Consider the following 24413-nt stretch of genomic DNA (forward strand, 5'->3'; position numbering starts at 1 on the left):
GTTTATCTCTTCAACTCCCATAATTACCCCTTCTATGTTGATGCTTCTCAGATCTACCTTTCCTGCCCTAAACTCTCTGCTGGGCTTCAGTCTCACATCTCCACCTTCCCTTCTGACATGTAGACATCTTAAACTCAATATGTCCAATACAGAACTCACTATCTTTCTCCCTACCTCTCCCACTATCCATTTTCCCTATTATTATAAAGGACAATTTCATTCTCCCAGTCCCTCAGGCTGACAACTTGAGTCATTCTGGATACTTTAGTATCTCATGTCCCAAAAAATTGTTGATTTCACCTTCACAACCTCTCTTAAATATGTTCTTTTTCCTCCTTTGCCACCAGTGTAGTGTAGGCCCTTAATACTTTACAATTGGGTCACTGAAATAACTCGCAGGTTGGTCTGCCTGCCTCAAGTTTCTCCCCATTCCAACCCATTCTCCATTCAACCACTAACATGATTTTCCTAAAGTGTGGGTCTAATCATTCCATCTGGTTTTCAGTAAAGTCCACTGACTCTCTATTGACTCTAGAATCAAAAAAAAAAAGTTCTGACATATGATACTTTAAATTAAATTGAATGATTTGGCATTCAAAGCCCTTCAAAACCTAGCCCCCCAGCTGCTTTTCCTATCTCCTGACACTCTCTGACATATATTCTTTGATCCATTGATTTCCTAGATGTTCCATGAATAAGACACACCATAGCTTGGCTCCAGGCATTTTCTCTGAGTGTACCCCATGTCAGGAACACTCTCCATTTTCCATTCTTACTACTGACCTCCCTGATTTCCTTTAAACTCCAGCTAAAATCTCATCTTCTGCATGAAGCCTTCCCTAATCTCTCTTAATTCCAATGACTTCCTTCTGTTAATTATTTCCTATTTATCCTGCACAGAGTTTACTTTGTATATATCTGTTTCAATGTTGTCTTCCCCATTTGATTGCAAGCTTTTTGAGGAAAGACACTTTTTCTCTCTTTTTATCCCCACTATTTACACAGAGTCTGGCACACAACAAGTGTTTAATAAATGTTTATTAATTGATATATCTGTACATGTATTGTCTATTTTTAAAAAAATTACAATGAAGGCACTCTATTAAGAATTGAATGAAGAAGTTGTAAAGTTATTGGTACAACATAAGAAATGGTTCCCAAGTCAAACTGTAGGACTGACAGTGCGAGTGTAAGGTCATAAAAAATGTTTATCTCAAAAGGTAAAGTATAGACAATTTAAGGCATCATTAGCTTTCTTTAATAACGTTTTATAACTGTATTATCTTTGAATTTATTTATAACCATTTTGAACCTATTTATACTTTAATTATACACAATCAAGTTTATTACCCACTGTGAGTCAGTACAAATAAATCATGCCTTACATCATTAACTGCATCCATGTGAATATGATGTGAGGTGAAACAACATTACTGGGGGCTATTAGCTCAATAGGAAAAATTGTTATTAATAGGCTAACAGCTGACTATTATACTTGCATTACAAAAAACAAAATTATGAGATTTTAAAGCAGGCAGAGGCTAACTACTACAACTCATATCTGAACACAAATTTCTTCTATCATATGTCAAACAAGTACTAGGAGACAAACCACTCTTCTTTCAGAAAGACACAATAATTATTATTTTTCCCTTCATACAAAAGCTGAATTTGATTTTTCCATTGATTGCCCATATTTTTTTTCTGTCTATGCTTGTTGAATCTAAAACATACATTTGTGGTTAATAATACTAATTCTCTCAGAGATATATCACAGTAAATTTTAGAGATCTTCACCTCTGGGCGTATTACCCTCTCAGTTTTATTAATATCTTGTTAGCTGGGACCAAGTCATTTTACCTTCTTATTTCCTGACCTTGTCCTATCAACTTGTTTTGTTTTCCTTATCTCTGCTTTTTTTTATTACCAACTAACCTCTTCCCCTCATTGAATCTTTCATCTCCCCTTCAAGTCCTTCTACTTAAGGCTTTTCCTAATTGTTTTTAATTTTTGTCTCCCTTTTAAGCTCTAGTCTTCCTTCATTTCTAGCCCTTACTCTATCACATACTTCAAAATCATCTTCTTTTTAAGGCTGCTGAACTGTTTCCTCCATAAATTGAATACCTGGAATTATTCATTGAACCCTTTTCTTTGCCAAATAAAGTTATTTCTTTCTTATTTTTCTCTCACCTAAACTCTTGTCAAAGAATTTGAACATATACAACCCTAAAATAATGTTTGATGAAAACTAGTGTCAATTTCAGAAATGATTAAAAGCACCTGTATTCTGTTAAATTGTTACTTGTCCCTAGATTGTGTTTATCTATAAGGAAACATTAAATTACATTTAAACAAAGTTATTTCTGCTATATTAATCAAGGAGTCTTATTTTATCTTATAAAAAGCGACAGATTTGTGGAGGAAAATATTGATGACTGTATTTGATTTCCCAAGTCATCAAAGGCAATATATACAGTGCAATGTTGCACAGATGTGCACCTTTCAATCACCTGTAAAAATATAGCCTATCGTAAAGAATCATCTATAGAATATCTTACCAGTTTCCTTTTTCAGATTTCCACAAAGAATATTCTTGGTAGTTCATTGGGTAGATTGCTAGACCTGAGCTCAGATGTAGCCTCAGACACTAGTTATGGACCTTTCACAAGTCACTTAATCTCTGTCTGCCTCAGTTCTTTTATTTGTAAAATTAATGTAATCACAGTACCTAACTCTAAAGATTATTGTGAAGATAAAATGAGATATTATTTGTAAAATGATTTGAAATCCCTAAAATGTTATATAAAAGTTTACTCTATAAACAGGGATAAGTCATTCTCAAAAAGACTGTGTGTAGATGAAAAAGTAGGCATACAGGTCAGTAGTTATTAAAGTTCTTTATATTATCTGTGAGGAGTATAATAATATTGTATATAACATTTTTCTGACTTTGGGTTATTTTCATATCCACATGATAACTTGAAAAAATGGTCTCTGAATGCTTGTAAGATTGTCTGAGCTTTAAAAGAGAAGACAATAATATTATTCCATTAATTTTGTCTGTGAATCATGAAACACTATGACCTCTAAAAAAATCAAATTTCTTGATGCCCAGAATGGAATAGGAAATCCATACGATACTTCTAAGCAGAGCACAACATATCATAGCATTCACTCTACTACAAAGTATGGAAGATTTCTATGCACTGATGCTGAGTGAAGTGAGCAGAACCAGGAGAATGTTGTACATAGTAACAGTCATGTTGTGCAATGACTAACTTTGATAGAGTTAGCTCTTCTCAGCAAAGCAAGGATCTAAGACATCTCCAAAAGTCTCATGGTAGAAAATGCTATCCACATCCAGAGAAAGAACTATAGAGTTTGAATGCAGATCGAAGTATATTATTTTTTTTTCTTCTGTTGTGTTTTGTTTCTTCTTTCTTGTGGTTCCTCCTATTGGTTCTAATTCTTCTTTATAACATGACTAATGTGAAAATATGTTTAATATGGATGTATATGTAGAGACTATATTAGATTGCATGCTTTCTTAGTGAGGGAGATGAGAAGGGAGAGGGAGAAAATGTCAAACTCAAAAGATTGTGGAAGTGATAGTTGAAAATTAATAACAAATTAATTAATTAAAAAAGTACGTTTAAATACTATTATTATTATTGTTCACATAGTAATTAACATATACAAAATTACTTACCTACTATATGCTAGATTAGTAACTTTATTTTAAGCATAATTTATAAATATATAAATATCATAAATATTATATGTGATTTTAAAGAAATTTATATTTAATAACATAATGTTCAATTTTTGTAGCATGCATTAGTGTATCATTTGTATAGCCCATGCTCCTGAAACCAGTAAGTGGTATCTGTGACTCAGAGCTAAGTGTATTTAACTTGCCTTTGGAAACAGGGTGGGGTAGAGTAAGAATTGAAGCTATGCCTTGATGCCTCCAAACTTTTGAAAGAAAAGAATATAATAGCACTTCAATTGTCTTTACCATATCTTTAACATTTTTTTGTCTATTTGATAATTTTCCCAAAATACTGAGATCTTCTTTCCTAATTTTTCTGTCTCTGACCCATACAAATGTAGTATTGAGAAAATTCATTAATATTCTGACCCATAGCTCTAACACAGTACTATATATCTTCTACATTATGCCATACAAAGTTGCAGTTATCAAATTCTTAAAGATTATAATTATTTCCAATGACTAATCTTTATTTGTTCAAAGTAAGAATGATTCATAATCTTTTTTATTAAAAAGCAATGTATTTCACTCTTCTCAAAGGAATATAAGAGTACAGAATGATTAAGGATACAGACTAGATCAGTGATTTCACTAGCATGGGGAATTCTTAGGTGAGGAAGCTTCCTTTATCAGTGCAAGTTGTTACTTTCTCTGCAGTGTGTAGACCAAACAAGTTGTCTAGAGCACTGAGAGTTTAAGCGACTTGTCCAGATTCACCCAGCCAGTGTGTGTCAGAGATGAGACTTGAAATCAAGTCTTCCAACTACAAGACACTTAAGAGATATTTGTTCATTTGAATCATGTTAGAAAAAATGGTATGTATATATTGAATAACTCTGAGTTATATCCCTATGTATATTTCCCTTACTCTACCCAATGTGCTGGAGACTTTCCTCTAGAAGTTTTAAAATTTATGCAGTATGGTACTCAATTAGAGTAATATACTTGAAATGAACTTACTTCACTAAAGTGGGCCTCCAGTGATTATGCATGAAGTGTTAAAGAAAAAAACAACTGAGTTTTTCAATGCTATCTCATTTTTATGCATATGTTGAAACATTAAGTATAGACACAATAGACCCTGTGTCTGTCATTAGAGCACCAACCTGACTCATTTCGAATAAATATCATGTGAAGAATGGCTTCAAAGTCATTTTTGTTGTTGTTGTTGTTCTGTTTGTTTTGCCAAAGTGACTTTTACAAAGCATCTACCAATTCATATTTACAATTTGTATTGATGGAAGAATTAAATCAAGAAAATGAAAGATTCTTAAAAAAATAAACTCCATTCTTTCAAATGTTTTTGCACTTTATCAAACTATTTTACTAACAGCAACATGGGAAAATATGCAACAACTATAAATTAGACCATCTCTCCATTGAAAGAACATTATAACTTGACACAAATATATACAATCTGAAAAGGTACTATCCCACAAAAATCCTTACAAAGAAATTTGCCATAAACACCAGGATCATAGCAACTATTTCAATGCTCTGGAAAGATGTATCTGGATAACTTGGAGGTCCAGAAAGAATTACTAATCATTAAGAAATAAGACATTTTTTAATGGAAAATTATCTCTAATTTTATACTGCCATTCACACTAGTAAATTTTTGATATATTCTTTTCTCCAGAACTGCATACAAGATAAGTCTAGTAAAAAGTAATTTGTTAATTGTTTATAATATTCCAGGACTGTACTAAGAGCTCAGAATATAAAGAGAAGAAATAAGAAATGCATACCTGGCCCTCAAGGAGCTTACATATAGTTTGGAATACAGATAAAGGTATGGCACTAATTTATGAGAGCCATCAATCTCCTTCAGCTTTGGCACAATTACCTCTCATAAATATTCTAGAAGCTTTGAAACCCTGCCTGCTGACCAGTTTATAACATAATAAAATATATTTGGAAATTAAAAAAAATGATTCAATAGAAGCATGAAGCATAATTTGTTTTTCCCTCTCCATAAAAATAACCAGGAAATGAGACATTATATAAATAATTATCTGAGAATTGATCTTAACAATTACTAAACATTGTTGCTATGTTGTTATCACCATTAAATATTTCTCCTGATTCCTGACATGCTGTTATTTCAGATCAATCTTTTCAATTTGCCACAGTACTACAAATTGCAAACCTTTTGTCAGGAGGCAGATCCATTCTGTTCTTGTATTATCTACCCTCTGTCCCATCTTACACATCATTAACATCTCTTTTCTTTCTGTTTTAGCATCTCTGCTTTACTCACCGTGTTTTGCACCCTTTACTTAGCAAAGTTGCCATATGGCATTTTCAAAATTGTTTTTTCTTTTAATTTTCATACGACATAAAACCTTTTGATTAAACACCAAGCCATACAGAGAAAAATGAGGACTGTTTGGCATAACTGCTTGGTCTAGTAGATTTAAACTAGCATTGAAGAAGACAAAAAATATGATGCTAATTAGATACACAGAATGTCACACCTTCTAATTTCTTATATACATGAAAATCGGGAGAAAAATAGAAGATCTCCCTCTTTTTTTTTTAGTTCTCAAGTATAAGCAAAGAAAGAAGAATATAGTTTAAGCACAAGGGAGAGCTCTTAAACTTCTTAGTGTAATAGATATGCAACTATTCATCTTCACAAGCACATTAACCTCAACCTCAATGTCAAGTTATTACTAAATTTAATCAATACACAATGAAGATGAATATTCTTAACCTCTCTTTTTAATTTCAGAAATGCTTTATCAAAAATGATTCATATTTATATTAGCTCTTTATTTTCATTATAAAGTCACTGTTTCTAGACATAGCCCTTTCAGTGTCAAGTATTTTAAGTATACAGCACTAGTCTTATGTTTTCCTTTTATTGATTCATACCTCATATCATAATTTTTAAAAAAATACTAAAAATTCATACTTTACAGAATAATAGAACAAGCTATTACTTATCTATTTATATTGATATTATATTGAATAATATTTAAGTGAACTAATTTCCCAGCCAAACCATAAATTAATCACATTTCAGGTGCCAAAAACAAATAATTTAGTTTTTGGTGCATTCCCCCACTTGGAATCCCACTTAAAATTTAAGAACCAACTCATATGCCACCATTTTCCTCTACCATAGAAAAGTGATTCTCACATAGAACCTCCCCCATCCCAGCACACTGAATTTCTATAGCAGTTTCTTTATAACTCTCATACATATTCATACTTGCCTATACATTCTATTTATTTTCATTTATGTCATAGGTCCTACACTGTCTGCAATGGATTTGTAACATCTTTTGCATAGATACTCTGCCTTATTTGCCTTTTTTTTCTTATTCATTATATAGCATAATTCCTTAAATCTGGTAAGCTTCCATAAACATAAATTTAAATTGAATTCAATGTGATCCTAGCCTATGTTATGAGAGGCATAGTATCTAGCATTTGGAAAATGGCAATCCTACTCTACTATCAGCCCTGGTCAGAACACACTGGAAGTATTGTGTTCATTTATGGGTACCCTATTTTAATATATGGCATTAGTCTCCAGGATGATGAATTTCTATCTTAATATCAGGTTACTGAGAATTGATTAAAAGAAATTGGCATAGCTTGCTTGAAGAAAAGAGCTAGGAAGACACAGCAGTTGCCTTCAAGATTTTGAAGGGTTATTCTATGGAAAAGGGATTAGATTTGTTTGGCTTGAATAGGATTTAAACAGCTATATAGAGGCTTGATGCAGAGAAATACTTCCTAACACATATAACTTTTCCCAAATCTACTGGACTACTTTGGGGTGAGGTGAAGAGGAATTCTTCTCACAGGATGTCTTCAAGAAAAAATGAGTCTATAGCAGAGGAGATACTACATACTTGCTGAACTCTACCCTGGACTAGCTGAGTGTCCTTCTGACTCTTAGATTAGGATTTAGTGAATCGAACTGAAATGAATTGACTTGAATAATTTCACTAGCTGTTATAGAAACAGATTTGAGCTAGAGATGTTGGTGAATACTACCTATCTTCTGAGGAATGGATTCCTTAGAAAATTAATTTTCTAATTAATTTCAGAAAATTAATTTAAAAAGGATTATTTTTGTAAAGGCATTTCTTCATAAGAGTTCACTTAGGCTCCCCTAGGAACAAAGGGCCATGAGCCCTGATTACCTCCTTATTTATGATTATAAGGGAAAATGGAAGAGAGGTATTAATGACTAAAGTACCTTCAAGATAATAATATAATGGCAGTAGCATTATATTACTCTCCTCTTGGTCCCAACACTTGGAAAATACAGTTATCCCTTTCATATCATGATTTTCCCCATAGCAGTTTCGATATATTGTGGGTTGGCATAAGAAATTACATGGAAATTTGGGGATCTTTTGTGGAAGCTACAGACAACACACAAAGATCGTCAGACAACACAGAAAAAGTTTAGAAACTCATAAATGCATAATGTATATAAGTACATACATAACTATACATATAATACTATATATATAGTATGATATAACATCAATGTATTTTATCTTTTAATATCATAATTAAGACTTTTCTGTTACAAAGGGAGGTCCAAAAATTTTTACACAGATTTTCCAAGTCACAGGGGCACTTCATCCCTAACTCCTGTAATGTGGAAGGGATAATTGTAGTTGTAAAATTATCCTTGAAGACTTTCACTGGGTTGTACCTCTCCAGTAGTGTCCACTGCTATTCTACTTTGAGGACACAACACTGATCCTTAGATCATACTCACAGTATTTCTGGGCCAAGAAAGCTAAACCAATTATACTAATGGAGCCAGTATCTCACACTCTTTTCCTGGAAAGCTAGACTACCTTAAGACTGGGATGGACCTGCTATGTTGATAAAACAGTTTGAGTTGAAAGAAGAAGCTCTAAAGGTATAACTGTCAAACAAAAGGGGGTTACAAATCAAAGTAAGGGAAGAGAGAATTATCAAAAAGCAACATTGTACAAGGATAAAAAATGTTGAACAGTGAGGTGTTTCCCTTTGCCCTTATGACGTTAAATAAATCATTAGATTTGTAGGGGCATTAGAGATTATTAAGATCTCACAAAATAATTATTATGCACTCATAAAATGAATAAGTAATTTCCATAAGAAAGCAAATATGATGACTATAGAGAAACATGAAAATACTTATGTGAAACAGTGCAAAATGAAGTAAGCAGAGCCTAGAAAGCAATATACCAGCAACTACCACAATGTGAATGGAAAGAACAATGACTAGAAAACACCCAAAAACTAATGTTGCAAAATTATAAAGAACAAGCTTGGCCCCAAAGAAGACATATAAGAAGTTGCCCTTCCTTACTCTTTGTATGGGAATGATGTGGGGGGTGGAGGTAGTCCAAGATCATGGAACCTAGCATATGCTGTATATTTTTATCAATATATTGATTAGTTTCTATTATTAAAAAATGAGTAAGCTGAGTTGCAGTTATCTGACCATCACTTTTCCCATCATAACTTTTAATGGATTAGGGTGATTGGAACTTCTTTAAGAGGCAGCACTCTTTTCACTTATGAATACTTGAAAGTGAATTTCAAAGGTCATGGCAGGCTTAATCCTTCCAAAGTCATAATGTTGATAGTTTACTGTATCATCTCATCCAATATGCAATTGTAATGGGAATCCCCCATATCATACTCTCCTAATTAGTCCTGAATATTTAGTTGAAACCTCCAGTGATGGGGAATCCATTTTTTCCAAAGGTATTTCATTCTGATTTAAAGGGCTCAATTTTTATAAGAAACAAGAGAAAGGGGAAAGGAAAGAAAAGGAAAGGAGGGGAGGAGGATGGGAAGGGAGGAGGGGGAGGAGAGAGGAGACATGAGAAGAGAAGAGTAACAGGTCAAGACAAAATGATGAAAGGTAAGTACTTCTTGAAAATCTGCTCACTTAAAATCATAGCTACCATTCAGACAAAATAATATGTTTCTTTTTTTAATGTCTTATAAATGTTTATGTCTTAACTTTTTCATTAAGATGTAAGCAGTTTAAGTCTACTGAATGCCTGATGTGATGGAATACTTTTGATATGCAATTTTTATAATATTTCTTTAATACATCAGTGAATCAATAATTACATTGATTAAGCTACTCCTTTCTTTGGTGCAGATAAAAAACCTTCCCAAAAGCTTCACAATATGTGAATTTCAGAGTTAGAAGGAATCTGAGCAGCCATCTAGTCAATTGAGATAAAAAAGGAATCACCACTGTAAATCTGCAAGTCATTTTCAAGTTTGTCAAACACCTCCAAGGACTGAAGAAACACCATTTTTCTAAGTGGTCCATTCCACTTTTAGGTAGTTTAAATCATTACAATAGTAATTTTTTTGTTTTGTTTTCATTTTTTATTTTTTGATAGAGGGCCTAAATTTCTTCCTAGCAGGTTCTTATTGCTCCTGCTCTAGGGCCAAACAAAACAAATCTAATCACTCTTCCTCTTCACAGATCTTCAAATATTGGAAGAAACATATTTACGTATCTTGAGTCTCTTTGCCTCCTGACTAACCTACCCATTTTCCTCAACTAATCCTTATATGTCAAAGACTTAATCCATTCTCAGTCTTGGTTGCATTACTCTGGAAACTATCAACTTATAAATGCCCTTCTTTAACTGTGCTATATGGAACTAAACACTATTCTCCAGATGCAGGTCTGGTAAGGGCAAAGCATAATGAAATTATTACCTCTTTATTCCTAGAAGTTACACCCTTATCAACGTAGCCCAATGTAGCTTTTTCAGTTGCCACATCGTAATGCGGACTCATATTAAACCTGATGTTGACTGAAACCCAAAACACTTTTCAGAACAACTGCCATCTAACTATAACTTCTCCATTTTGTATTTGTGAGGCACTGTTTTACCCAAGTGTAAGCCTTTAATTCTGATCAATTATCTTTTATTGGATTCAGTTTGATGTTCTAATATGTCAATATCTTTTTGAATATTACTCTAGCATCCAATTTGTAAGCTACATATTCTGGTATTGTGTATTCAGTCAATTTGATGACTATTCAAACCAAAATTTTATACAGCACAGTGCCAGGCAGAGATCTGTGGAGAACTCTACTAGAGACAGGCATTGAACCTGTAAGAACTACCCTGAGTCTGGTCATATTAATAGTTATGATTCCATCTCCTTGGATTGTTGTCCAAAATATTTTTCTCCATCGTCTCCCCAAGAGGAATATGAGATACTGTGCTAAAAAGTCTAAAAAAAGGCTTTGCTAAAATCTAGTTGAGCTATATCTACAGCATTTTATTTGCCAACTGTATTAATAACACCAGGCAAAAAGAAAAATAAGATAGTCTAAAAAGAATTATTCTAGATAAAGCCATGTGGGCTCTTTGTAATCATTACTTCTTTTAACAAATGGCCACTAAACATCACTTAATAGTGTGTTCTTGTATTTTATAAAAAGTCAAATTCAAGTTCACTGACCTAAAGTTTGTAGACTCTGATCTCATTTTATTTGAAAATCAGGATATTTTCTCTACTCCAATTTGTGGCATCACTCTCATTTTCCACAGATTTTCAAATATTATGGACAACAGCTCAGCAATAACATCTTCCAGTACTTCCAGGTATTGAACAGAAAGTTTATCTCATCCAAGTGACTTGAATTAAGGCAGATAGGGGCTCTCTTACTTTCTCATAATATATCTTGGGTATCAATGCCTTTTGTCATGGTTTTCCTGGCATTTCTAATGTAAAAATCCTTATTCCAATGCACAGAAAACAGGAGTCTGGGTCCAATTAATCTTACTTACTGAACAGTTTATTTCAATATAGTAGGTGTCTTTACCAATTTTATGTATTTTATTTTGTGCACTAAAACTACTATGAGAAGAGGTCCATGGTCTTCCAGACCACCAAAGAGGTCCATCATACACACAAAAATGGTTTAAAACACTCTAATGTGAATCATTTCCATTTAGATAAAGAGCAATGGATTATTTGTGACAATAATAAACATTTAGATAATATATAATTCAATATTTTATGCCTTGTTTGTTGCAGCTTTAGTGCTCTTAACTGGATGTCACTGCTCTCTGCATATATCTCAGGATGTATTTGGTCTGGTCTTCCACTTTTCTGGATTTTACCTTCTTAAATATCACTTATGATTTTTCATAGAAGAAACAGGGGAATGATTGGGTTATGGCCAAAAGGTGCTGGTTCTTTATGTTGATGATGAAAATTGGTATTATGAAAACATGAATTGACACTCCATTTATGTTTCTTTGACATCCTCCTTCCATTTTCATCTATGAACACTCCTGAGATGATGTGGCTGACTTGAGTCACACATCAAACTCTTTACAGCCTTTTATTTTCAGTTCCAGTACTATTTGCTTCTCTGAAAGGCAATACTGCTCACAATCACCTTCCACTATTCTCTATAATATAATACATAGTTTCTATTCTAAACCAGCTTCCCCTTGGCTACCTTGTCTGGCACAGAAAAGGATATAAAGTGTTTTTGTTTGTTTATTTGTTTGTTTGTTTTTGTTTTGGCTAAATCACTTCCTGAGATTTTCTTCCTGTTCATCTTGATGGCTGTATTATATCAGTTTTAGGAAATGATTAAAAGAAAAAGTGGGGAAATTGAATACCCTGGCTTTTGTCCAATGCTTATTTTCTGCATCAGGCAGACTGGAAGTAATTACAGTTAAATAGCATCTTCTTATTTTTTTTATTTTTTTCAAGTTTACGTTGATGTTAAACTTTTCTCTAATGACTTGATAGTTTGAATGCAAACAAATAGCTGATTTGCATATGTCTCTAATGTCAGTAACAATTTTGTTCTTTCTCTGTTGCTTATCATGTTCTTCATTCTCCAGATAACTTGGAAAAGAAACTATTCATGAAAGATAGTCATGAAATATCCAAATAGTCTACAAGTTTTTGCCTTCTTTTGTTTATCAAATCTGAACAAATTTTCAAACATACATTTTTGCCATGAAATTCTTTTCCTACTTTTATTTGTAAATAATTTTGCTTTATTGTTTTTGTTAAAATTTTTAACAATTATAATTTAACAAAATAATATTAACAACATAAGTAACAAAATGAAGAAAACAAGTAACAAAATAAAATTAGCAATAATAATTTAATCAAAAATAATAATTGTCATTTATAAAAGATAGTGTTAACTTTATTTAGACTCTATTTTCAAGTTATCATAGTTAGATAGAATTTATCTATCTGTCCAGTCCCTTTTCTAAATGGTGGATTATGTGCCTCAATTGGGCCTAAGACTGGTGCAATGAATAGAGCACTATTTCTGGAGACAGGAACCTGAGTTCAAATCCAGCCTGGGACACTTACTACTTGAATGACCCTGAGCAAGTCATTTAACTCTGTTTGCCTTAGTTTCCTCATCCATAAAATATGCTATTAAAGGAAATGACACAGCACTCTTGTATCTTTGCCAAAAACAAAAAAATGGGATCACAGACAGTTGGACATGACTGAAATAACTCAACAACAACAACATGTCATCACTGTATTCAAGGAAATTATTTTCCTTATTCTTACCATGAATATTAAAAGATGAATTAATATGTAATAAATAATGGTTTGTTTCTATTCAAAATATAAATTGGTCCTGCAAATTCTTTCATTTGTTTCTCCAAAGGGATCTCATGGGATATTCTTTCATTTATTTTAACTTTCTTTTTTTCTAATTTCACTTGTCATGAGAATAACCATATTAATGTAATTATATTTCAATAGTTAATATTTCAATAAGTAAATGTTTAACTGTAACTTACAGATTTTGTGATTATCAACATTTTTTTCTTTTTTTCATGGCTTCTCTGTTGTTTTTTCATGAGGTAAAATGGAGCCACAGATGACCAAGTAAATTTTAATAGTGTTTTTTAATTTTATGGATTATCCTGACGACATAAATTCATCTTCTAGTGGCCAACTTATTTGAAACAACTCTCTCCATCTTTTGGTTTGATTGGCAATCAGAGAGTGTACTTGATTTGACACCAGTACTATATTCCAAGTTTTTCTATATTGTAGGGCTTTCCAGAACTTATTTAATGCAGAAGTGTCCTTCAAATACCCAGGGTCACCTCTATGACATGATGAGTTATCACAATAATTAATTATGGATAAACTTTTATAAAGAATACACATGTACCCACATATATAAAGTAATATGTATGTATATGTGTGTATACATGTACATATACATATATACATACACATACATATACCTTAACCAGTTCCCATTTAATTTTTTTAAGGTTTCATACTTGAACTTATTATATTCGGTTCCATAAAAGACTGAAGAAATAAGGATGATAGCTTAGCATTTTTCGCCCTTTGATAGTCTATGTTCCTTTATGTTTATTCATTATAATGTATATCACTCTACAGTCTTACACTGAAATGCACAGTGCTCAAATGAGCTTTTATTGCATTCAAACTCATTTTAATAGGTGCTGAAAGTAAAGGAAGGGAAAAAAAGGCATTTAGATTCAGTTCTTGAAGTGTGTTTTTAAATGAATTCTTTGTTTTTTAACAAAAGTAATTCCAGGTGCATATCACAGCATTCTATAGCTCACATTCCAAGTTTATGTTATCATTAAATACAAAAGGGAAGGTCACCATCAGTGTGTTGAATTTGGATCAAAGCAAAGGTACTTTTTAAAAATTGGCTCATTGCAAAAGTATTGTGCAATGAAAATGAACACTGACAGTTAATTCTATAAATGTTATACACTCCCAGTAATATAATTATGTTGTGTACTTCTCACTGCATGCAATGAATATTTTCAATATTCTTTGTTATAGAGTGAATTACTGAACTCTCAAACTTTGCTTCCTTTGTTAGATTTGAGTTTGTCCTGTCTTCTTCATTGAGTTGTAACATATTGAAGACAGGGAATATGTTATTTTCTTTGACCTGGGTCCCTCCCCCCTGAGTGTAGGACAATGTTCTACAAACAGTAACTTTTCAAAAAAATTATTGTACTAAAAACAATTGCTTGATGGTTCTCTAAGACCAGAGACTGAAATGGAGGAATCACCACAGGTCATCAAAAAACCTTAAGAGAACCCTAGCACCAGCAAAGAAAAGGTTTCAAATAATTACTTCAAAGAGAGTTCGTGTTGCTACTACTTTCTGACTCCAAGGTCTTCATCAATTTATCTCCAGTTATAGATAAAAAATCATAGCCTTTTGTAGCCTTGACATAAAGTAAAAAAGATTGGTCTTTGCTTTAAGTCTTAAAGGTCTCAATCACAGGAAAGGGGTGGTGTCAGCTTTAAGAGAGCTTTAAGTATCTTTCATGTTAGGCTGACATAACATACAGTTACCTGGTGTTATATCTTGGAGTATATCAAAGATGGAGCTCTTCACTAATTTCAGAATGGTTTTTCTTAACCTCAGTTCACTAGACTCATTGTCCTACAATATGAGTTCTCCTGCATTAAACTGCAGTCTTCTGGCTCCTCAGACCAATTCAATGAGAGACAAAATGCCAAGCAAGTTTGTTTTTCAGTCCATTACCTATTGGGTAAAAGATAAGTCACCTGCACAATAATGTCCTATATTTGTCTCTGATGTTCTTGTCCAGAAGACATACATTTGAAATGTAGAATGACACACACTGAAGTAAAAAGCATAGTTTTATAGCAATTTCTCAAAAACAAAAAGGAAAAGATCACAATGTTTTGATGGCCAAAAGAATATTATAAACAGGGAGAGTGGGATGATACCAATGTGTGTGTGTGTGTGTGGTGTGTGTGTGTGTGTGTGTGTGTGTGTGTGAGATTTGGAGCTATATTAAGAGATACAGTTTCCAGAGGGGTGGGCATAGAGACAGAGATGATAGTCCTATTGAACTCTGTCTTAGACAGATCACATATGAAGAACTGTATCTCATTCCAGCCCCCAATTTTAAGGAGATCTCGATAAGCTGAAGAATGTCCAGAGTAAAGAAAGTAGTATGGTGAAAAGACATGTGGCTAGGCTATATGAAGAGCCTCTTTTTTAAAGAGACTGAGAATGTTTATCTTGAAGAAAAGAAGATTCTGAGGACATATGGTAAGTATTTTAAAGTATTTGAATGATTTTCTGTCCTCTGTAAGATTAATTAATCTTGTTTTGTTTTGCCCCAGAATCAGGAGTAGGATGAATGATGGCAATGAATGTAAGAACAAACTTCTTTAAAAAATAGAGTTGGGAGTTGTCTTCATTGGATCATCAACTATGTCCAATAGTTGTCAGTTTATGTCAAGGCTCTCCTGAGCCTTCTTCTCTTTTCTTATTATATTCACTCACTAAATTACCTCACTAATTTTCATATTTTTTAACTATTTCTATTTGGTTGACCAGCATGACTATATAACCAGTTGTGCTTTTATCTCCTGTGCTGCAATTCGGCATCATGAGCTGCCTATTGTACATTTCCAACTTGTATTCCAAAGACAGTTCATAATCAATATATAGAAACAGAACTCATTATCTTTTATGATTTTCTCACAATCCATCTCCAAGCTTCATTCTCATTGTTAAAGGCATTACCAGTCTTCTACTCACCCAGGTTCACAACCACAGTGCCATCCTTTATTCTTCACTCTCAAAAATTTCACATATTCAATCAATTCCTCTGCCTCTTGGAATCTCTGGTTTTCTTAGAGTAACATAATAAGAACAATATTTTTAGGGGGCCTTTCTTTTTATTTCTAGTTACCAATACTTCTCTTGTAAGAAATTTGCTTTGTATTTAATCTATCTATCATCTATCTCTCTATCACTATCTATCTATCTATCTATCTATCTATCTATCTATCTATCTATCTATCTATCTTTTATCTCCTCCACTCATTTGTAAACTACATCAGGCCATGGACTACTTTGATTTTTTTCCCTTTGTACCTCCAACATTTACCAGAGTCTGTTACATGATAGATATTTTTAAATATGCTTGAAGATTTACTGATTCTTTGACTTATGAAAGTTACTGTTTCATATTTGCTTCGGTTAGAAGTAATGTGGAATAGAGGATAATGTTGGCTTTGGAGTCAGGAAGACCTGAGTTAACATCTCTTTTTCTTTAATTCTTATTAGATTTGGAAAACATGGTCAAACCACTACAACTAAGCTAACTTTTTAAGTTTCTAGGTTCTGTTTGGGTAATGATATATTATCCCTTTAGACAAAATTTAACTAATAGGTGTCCCATTCCTATTAGTCAAGTCAACAAGCTTTTGTTAAGCAACTACTATGTACTGAGCACTATACACATTTAATTGTACTAATTTAGTAAAACAAGTTGTATTATTTCATAGCATTTTGTCTGTTTGTAACCTTCTTCAGTTACTCCTTTCATCTAAACATGATGTACTGGCTATTGCTTCTCTGTTTTTGAACATCATTTTCTGTTCTAAGGGCCTCAGATTTTCTGTCCTCAAAATCTATTTTTCTACTAAAATACCTAGCCTGAACTGCTATAATTATCTGCAAAAAATAGACCAAAACAACTATTTCTTTACATTCATTCACATAATTGTAATGATGTTTAAACCATTTAGAAAAAAAAAAGATATACAAAAATGTAGTTTTTCATATTTTGTGTTTTTTTAGTAGTCTGACAACTTGGTATATTTTTGGAGGTAATATCATCTAAACTCCTAACTTTGTAGAAAGATACCATTTCATAAAGAGCAAAGAATTTTTATTCTAATGAACAGACAGTATTAAGTCAAAGAACAGGCAGTGTAGTGAAAATTTTAAAAAGAAAAAGAACAGGGAAAAAATGCTGGATTTGCAATGAGAGGATGATTTGGATTCCAATCATAGTTTTGTTATCTATTACCTGGCTGATTCTAGAGAAATTATTTACCAGTCCTGTGACTTTATTTTTAATCTATAAAACAATGGAATTGGACTAAATGACTTTTGAAATCCTTTCACATGATTCATCTATGATCTTGTGATCTCATTTCTATACTAGTTCTGTTTATTAACTGTGACCATAGGCAAGAAAATTAACCTCTGTGGATATCAATTTCCTCATCTGAAAAATGAGGCAATTAGATTTGACAATTTCTAAAGTCTTTCTCTTATCAAGGTTGCTAAAAAGAGAAAACCATGTCTTAAGATATGTGATTCCCTTTTAACTGCAAAGCTAATTAGCAATTATATGAGTTCTTAAATCTAGGTCTTCTGATCTACAATAATATGATAGAGTATTGGAGTGTAAGTCTAGAATTCTTGAAATCCCTGCTTCAAATAATTACTAGCTATGTAGCCCTGGGCAAAACACTTCACTTTTCTCAGGCTGTTTCCTAAACTGCAAAATGGGGATACTAATAGCACCTATGTCACACAATTCTTATGAGGATCAAATGAGATATGTTTAAACTCTTTATAAATGTTAACTATTGTAGTGGTGATGGTGGTGGTGGTAATGAGGCTGAGGGTGATGATGATGATGATGATGATGATGAAAGTTTCACAAAGAAGAATCTCCAGAATATGATACAGACACTTTACTGAATCTATGAACACTTTTTAGATGCTCTATAAAAAAAAATGGGTTTGTCTTGTAAATCCCTTTAAAGTTTGAGATTCTGAGTTTTGGTAGCTTTAGTTTGGACTCCCTTTTCAGCCTTCTATTTATCCCCTTTTATTTATCTCATTAGCTTCTTTGGATTTAATCTTTATCTTTCTTCCAATGTTTCTTAATTCTATATATTCAATTGCAATCTCTCTTCTAAGCTCCATTCTGCTACCACCAATTGTTATTTAGACATGTCCATTTGGATGTCATATGGGCTTCTCACAATCAATACATTGAAAACAGAACTAATTATCTCTATCACTCAAAACAGGTCCTTTTCCCTAACTTCCCAAACTCTGTCCATGATACCACTACCCTCCTAGTAACAAAATCTTTTGGCATTGAAGCCATCCTTGACTCTTTTCTCTCTTCTGCCTCCTCAACTCCCCTTTTTGAACTTATTTTGACACACTCCATGAGATATTGCTCTATATTTAGTTTCTACCAAATAGCTTTACAGTTTTCCCAGAATATTTGTCAAATAGTGATTTCTTGTCCCAAAATCTTGGATCTTTGTGTTGAACATTAGCCTGCACTCTGATCTTTATGCAGGAAGATATTGTGTTCCCTTGTAGCCACCAGTACTAGCACTCCTAGCTCTGGGACTGTGACCAGGACCCCATACTCTCCTTCAGCCTCAATTACTAGTGCTTCCTTCTGTCTTGGAATTGAGATCAGGGTTCCTAATACCCTGAGCAATCATAAGCACACTTTTATGCCCTGGAGCCATGACAAGGACCCCTGCTCCCTTGCAGCCTTAAGTTATATCACTCTTTTTGCCCTGGAACTGCAACCCAGAAATGTAATAGCATCCTGAAGCCCGTGCCAAGAAAGAGTTTCCTGGAATCTCTTTCTGACCAGTTGTTTGACCCCTCTACCACCTCTGGCCTGAGATTTTTGAAGTTGCTGCTGCCATCAATGCAGCTATCTCCAAGGCCCTAGCATTGTGGTCTGTAATGCACTCCAGGGTCAACCACCACCCTAATGAGACAGACCTTTCCTGCCAAACACATAAGTAGTCTTGGCCTAGAATTTTTTTCACTGGAACTTTTGTTGGCTCTGCTACTCAAGTAATTGATTTCAAGCTTTATTTTAGAGTTGTTCAGGGAAGAATTTGAGACAGTTCAGCTGAGTGTCTCTATACTCTGCCATATTGGTGCTAACCTCCTTTTCCCTTTCCTCAAATGTTAATTTTTGTCAATTATTACTCCACAATATCTTTTACAAATGTCTCCTTTTTTTCATTGGCTCAACAATGACCCTCATTTATTGTGGACTATTTTAATAGCCTACTAAATGATTTCTCTGATTCTAATCTCTCCCCTCTAACCCATCTTCACAACCTTCAGACACAATTTTAATAAAATATCCCAATACCACAAGGTAGAATATGTTACTTTCCTGCTCAAAAAGCATGAAAAGCTCATTTTTGTCTCTAGGGTAAAATATAAACTCTATTTGGCATTTATAGTCTTTCATGATCTGGCTTCAGCCTACCTTTCCAGAATCATTACTCATTACTCTCTTTCACACATTTTATAATCTGAGGAAAATTTCTCTATTGGATTTTACCTGCTCTGTATCTTTGTGCAATCTACTTTTAATGTGTAGAGTTCACTCTTTTTTCATCTGTATCTTTTAGAGTCCCTAGATTCCTTCAAATGTTAGCTCAAGCATCATTCTTTTATACTAGGCCATTATTTTTATCCCTTCAGCTCCTAGTACTTCCACACATTATTTTGCATTTAGTTTGAATATATTTTGCATTTACTTACATAGCTACATATTATTTTCAACTTTAGACTACATGTTCCTTGAGGGCAGAAACCATATCTGTGGTCTCAGTGGCTAGCTGGCTCTCTAGAATATAGTAATCACTTAACTTATATTCACTGGTTATTTCATTGATTTATTCTATGACTGGGTAGGGAATCTTTAAAAGTTGCTCCCTCAGAATACTTAATCACTTATTATAAGTCTTTTTCAAGTAGAGATAGGCTACCACCTAAATAGCAGTGACCTAATCCATTGTTTGTGACCTACTAGATGCTTTTCCAGCTTGGTGAAATCTAACATATGTCATAGCTAAAAAACTGTGTGGTCTCCTCCACACTTCAAAGAGACATTGAAATAGAGCTTATCTATTTCTTCAAGCAGATTCCTAAATATTATGCACATTATTAAGGAAAACTGGATAGTATTTTGGAAATCACTTATTCCCATAACAACTAAAGAATGAGGGTCTGGTTCTAATGGCATCAACTAAACGTGTAAATTTCAGGTTCTTTAAGTCATGAATTTTCACAAAGGACTATAATTATGGAGTTTCATCCACTATGTAATTTTGAGCTGCTCCACAGTCAAAAATTTGCATAGATGCAACTTAAAGGCATTAAACAACACAAAAGCTGCTGCATCAAAATTCCAATTATCTCAATAAATACCTCATTAGTATTCATATTCACTCTCACTTTTGATTTTTAATTCACACATTTAATAACTGATTTGTAAATTAATAATGTTTTTGAAAGTCACACTTCTAATGTTTACGACTAAGAGAGAAGTCCCCTTGAAAATATCACTTTTTTCTTTTTTTTCTGACATGTCCTCTAGAAAAGCTTCCAATCTGAAAAACAAATAATTTGTAAATATAAAATTAGCATCTCCATTTGTATCATAAAATATTATTGAATTAAATAAACACTTTAAAGCACCTACTATGTGTCAAGTGCTATGCTAACTGCTGGGTATACAAATAAAAATACAATTCCTGCCTTCAAGGAGTTTGTAATCTAATGGGGGAAAAGAACATACATGAGGAAGCTGAAAAAGAGTTGGAGGCTAAAGAGGACATGGAATGAGGTTTCTTGTAGTGGAAATTAAACATAATTTTCAATAGATAATGGAGAGTTACCTGGATCAGATCTTAGCCCTATATAAAGAAAAGCTTTGGGAGTTTAATGTACAAACCTCTATCTTTCCAATTAAAGGGGAAAGGCGAGTGAGAAAATTAAGAAGGGGTTGTCAAATACTATACAATTAGCATGATTATGAGATGTTAGGTAATTAGTTTATCCTTGGTAGGGTAGCTAGGTGGTTCAGTGGATAAAGCATCAGGCCTGGAGACAAGAGGACCTGAGGTCAAATGTGACCTAGCTATATGACCCTGAACAAGTTAAAATCTTATTTGCTTCAGTTTCCTCATCTGTAAAATGAGCTGGAGAAAGAAATGACAAACACTCCAGTATCTTTGCTAAGAAAACCCCAAACGGGGTCACAAAGAGTCACACACTACTGAAATTACTGAACGACAGTAACAAGGATGGGGCATTCCATTCTATGGAGTTGAAACTAAACACAGTTACTGATGAATAAATATGTTTGTTAATGGGCTTCTTGAAGAGAGCTGGTTTTTCGTCTTGCATCTTACATTTCCAAAACTGTGAAGTCTTTCTTGATTGTTCTCTCTCTATCTCTCTCTGTTTCTGTCTCTGTCTCTTTGCTTTTCTCTTCACACACACACACACACACACACCACACACACACACACACATGCATATACACTTTCATGCACACACACACCCCACATAAGAGGAAAGGAAGGTAACTCAACCCTTCAGCAAGTAAAGTTGAGAATAAACTGAAAAAAATAAGAACTAAAAACAAAAGAGTCAAAATTCTGATGAACGTACAGAAGGATCTTGTGAGATTTATGTATGACCATATTTGTCAGTAACTGAAGTTCCACAAGCAGTTCATTGGGTGACAGTAATTGCCATTGTTTTCCTTTTACTTTTCTGAAACTAAGCATTTCCAGAAAACACCAATTGAATTGACGCTTTGACAATAAGTATGTGGCTAATTAGATCAAGGCTTCAGTGTTGAGTTTTTATTTGCTTTTTATTGAATCTGCTTTGCCTACTTAACTTGCCCAAAATAATTATGCAGGAGTTGGCACATGAGCTGACAACTTAAAAGAAGGGAGGGACTTCAAAGGTGAAGTTGGGAAGAAAGTCTATTCTAGGTATGAGGAATCATCCAAATAGAAGCTCAGAGAAAACAACAAAAAAGAATGGTTTGGACACAGTCCAATTTGGCTGGAACAAAAAATAAAGAAGAATAGCGTGATATGTCTGGAAAGGCAGGTTTGAAACCAAGTTGTGGAGAGTCATGAATATCAAGATCAAATGATAATGATTCACTAAAGGTTTTTAAGGAAAGGAATAGCATGATTAGAGCAATGTATTAGGCAATTATTATATATATTTAAATAAAGGATGGATTGATAGTGTGATAGACTGAAATCAATCAGTTCAGCTAGGACATTATTATTATGGTCAGGATAAGAAGACAAGAAATCCACTCACCAACTAGAAAAGATGACAAAAGATGGAAATAATTAATGTTGGAGAGATTGTAGGAAGACTGCACTAATGTAAGAATACAGTAATGTATTCTGAGTGGAGTTACGAATTAGTATGAACACTCAAGAAATCATTTTGGAATTATGCAAATAAAGTGATTAAACTTTCCATGCCCTTTTACCCAGATATTCTATCACTAGACATAACCTAAGAAGTCAATAATAACTACTAGAAAATCTCCATATACACCAAAATATTTTGGCAGCACATTTTATTGGTAAAAAAGAACTGGAGATGCCAATCAGGGGAATGGCTAAGCAAACTATGGCACATGAATGTCATTATATATATGGCACATGAATGTCATTTTATATGTGTGTATATATATATATATATATATATATATATATATATATATATATATATATATAATAAAGAATATAATAAATAGATACATGGAAAGACTTCCATAAACCAATTCAAAATCTCTTTGCTTTTCTCTTCACACACACACACACACACACACACACACACACACACACGCACACACACACACACGCACACACACACAGAAATATGACTATGGTAATCAGAATTGGATTATTTCATTTAAATGATGTTGAGGGCTGTGAGGGCCACAGCATAATATTTCCAAGACAAGGTCAAGCAGTTTTCAGATGAAGAAAGCATAACTATCTATGGTCATATGAATAAGTGCTCTAAATCACTTTTGATAGAAGAAATGCAAATTAAAACAACTCTGATATACCACCTCACAACTATCAGATTGGCTAATATGACAAAAAAGGAAAAAGATAAAGATTGGAAAGGATGTGGGAAAATTGGGACACTAATGCACTGTTGGTGGAATTGTGAACTGATCCAACCATTTTGGAGAACAATTTGGAACTATGCCTAAAAGGCAACCAAATTGTGCATAACCTTTGATCCAGCACCACCACAACTAGGTCTATATCCCAAAGAGATAATAAGAAAGGGAAAAAGGCCCTACATGTACAAAAATATTTATAGCAACCCTTTTTGTAGCAGCAAAATATTGGAAAATGAGGGATGCTTATCAATTGGGGAATTGCCAAACACATTGAGGTACATCAGTGGAATAGAATACTCACTAATGTGCAATAAGAAATGATAAGCAGGAAGATTTCAGAAAAAATATGGAAAGATCTGCACAAACTGCATTAGCAGCTTGCATCAGCAAAGTGAAATGAGTAGAACCAGGACAACTTTGTGTGCAGTAACAACAACATTGTGTGATGATCTACTATGCATGACTTTACTTTTCTCATTAGTATAATGATCCAAGAAAATTACAAAGAACTCATGATGAAAAATGCTATCCATATACAAAAAGAACTGATAGACTCTGAATGCAAATTGAAGCATATTATTTTTTCACTTACTATCATGTTTGTTTTTTTCCTTTTGATTTCTTTCTTCTTTTGCCATTGTGACTAATAAGGAAATATGTTTACGTGATTATGCATATATAATCTATATCAAATTGTTTATCATTTTAGGAAAAGGGGAGGGGAGGGAATGAGGGAAAAACATTTGGAACTCAAAATGTTGTACAAATGAATACTAAAGATTGTCTTTAAATATAATTGGGAAAAAATAAAAGTGTTTAAAAATAAA

Source organism: Phascolarctos cinereus, unplaced genomic scaffold, assembly GCF_003287225.1.
Source record: "Phascolarctos cinereus isolate Bilbo 61053 unplaced genomic scaffold, phaCin_HiC Scaffold_4;HRSCAF=312, whole genome shotgun sequence".
NCBI classification, from domain to species: Eukaryota; Metazoa; Chordata; class Mammalia; order Diprotodontia; family Phascolarctidae; genus Phascolarctos; species Phascolarctos cinereus.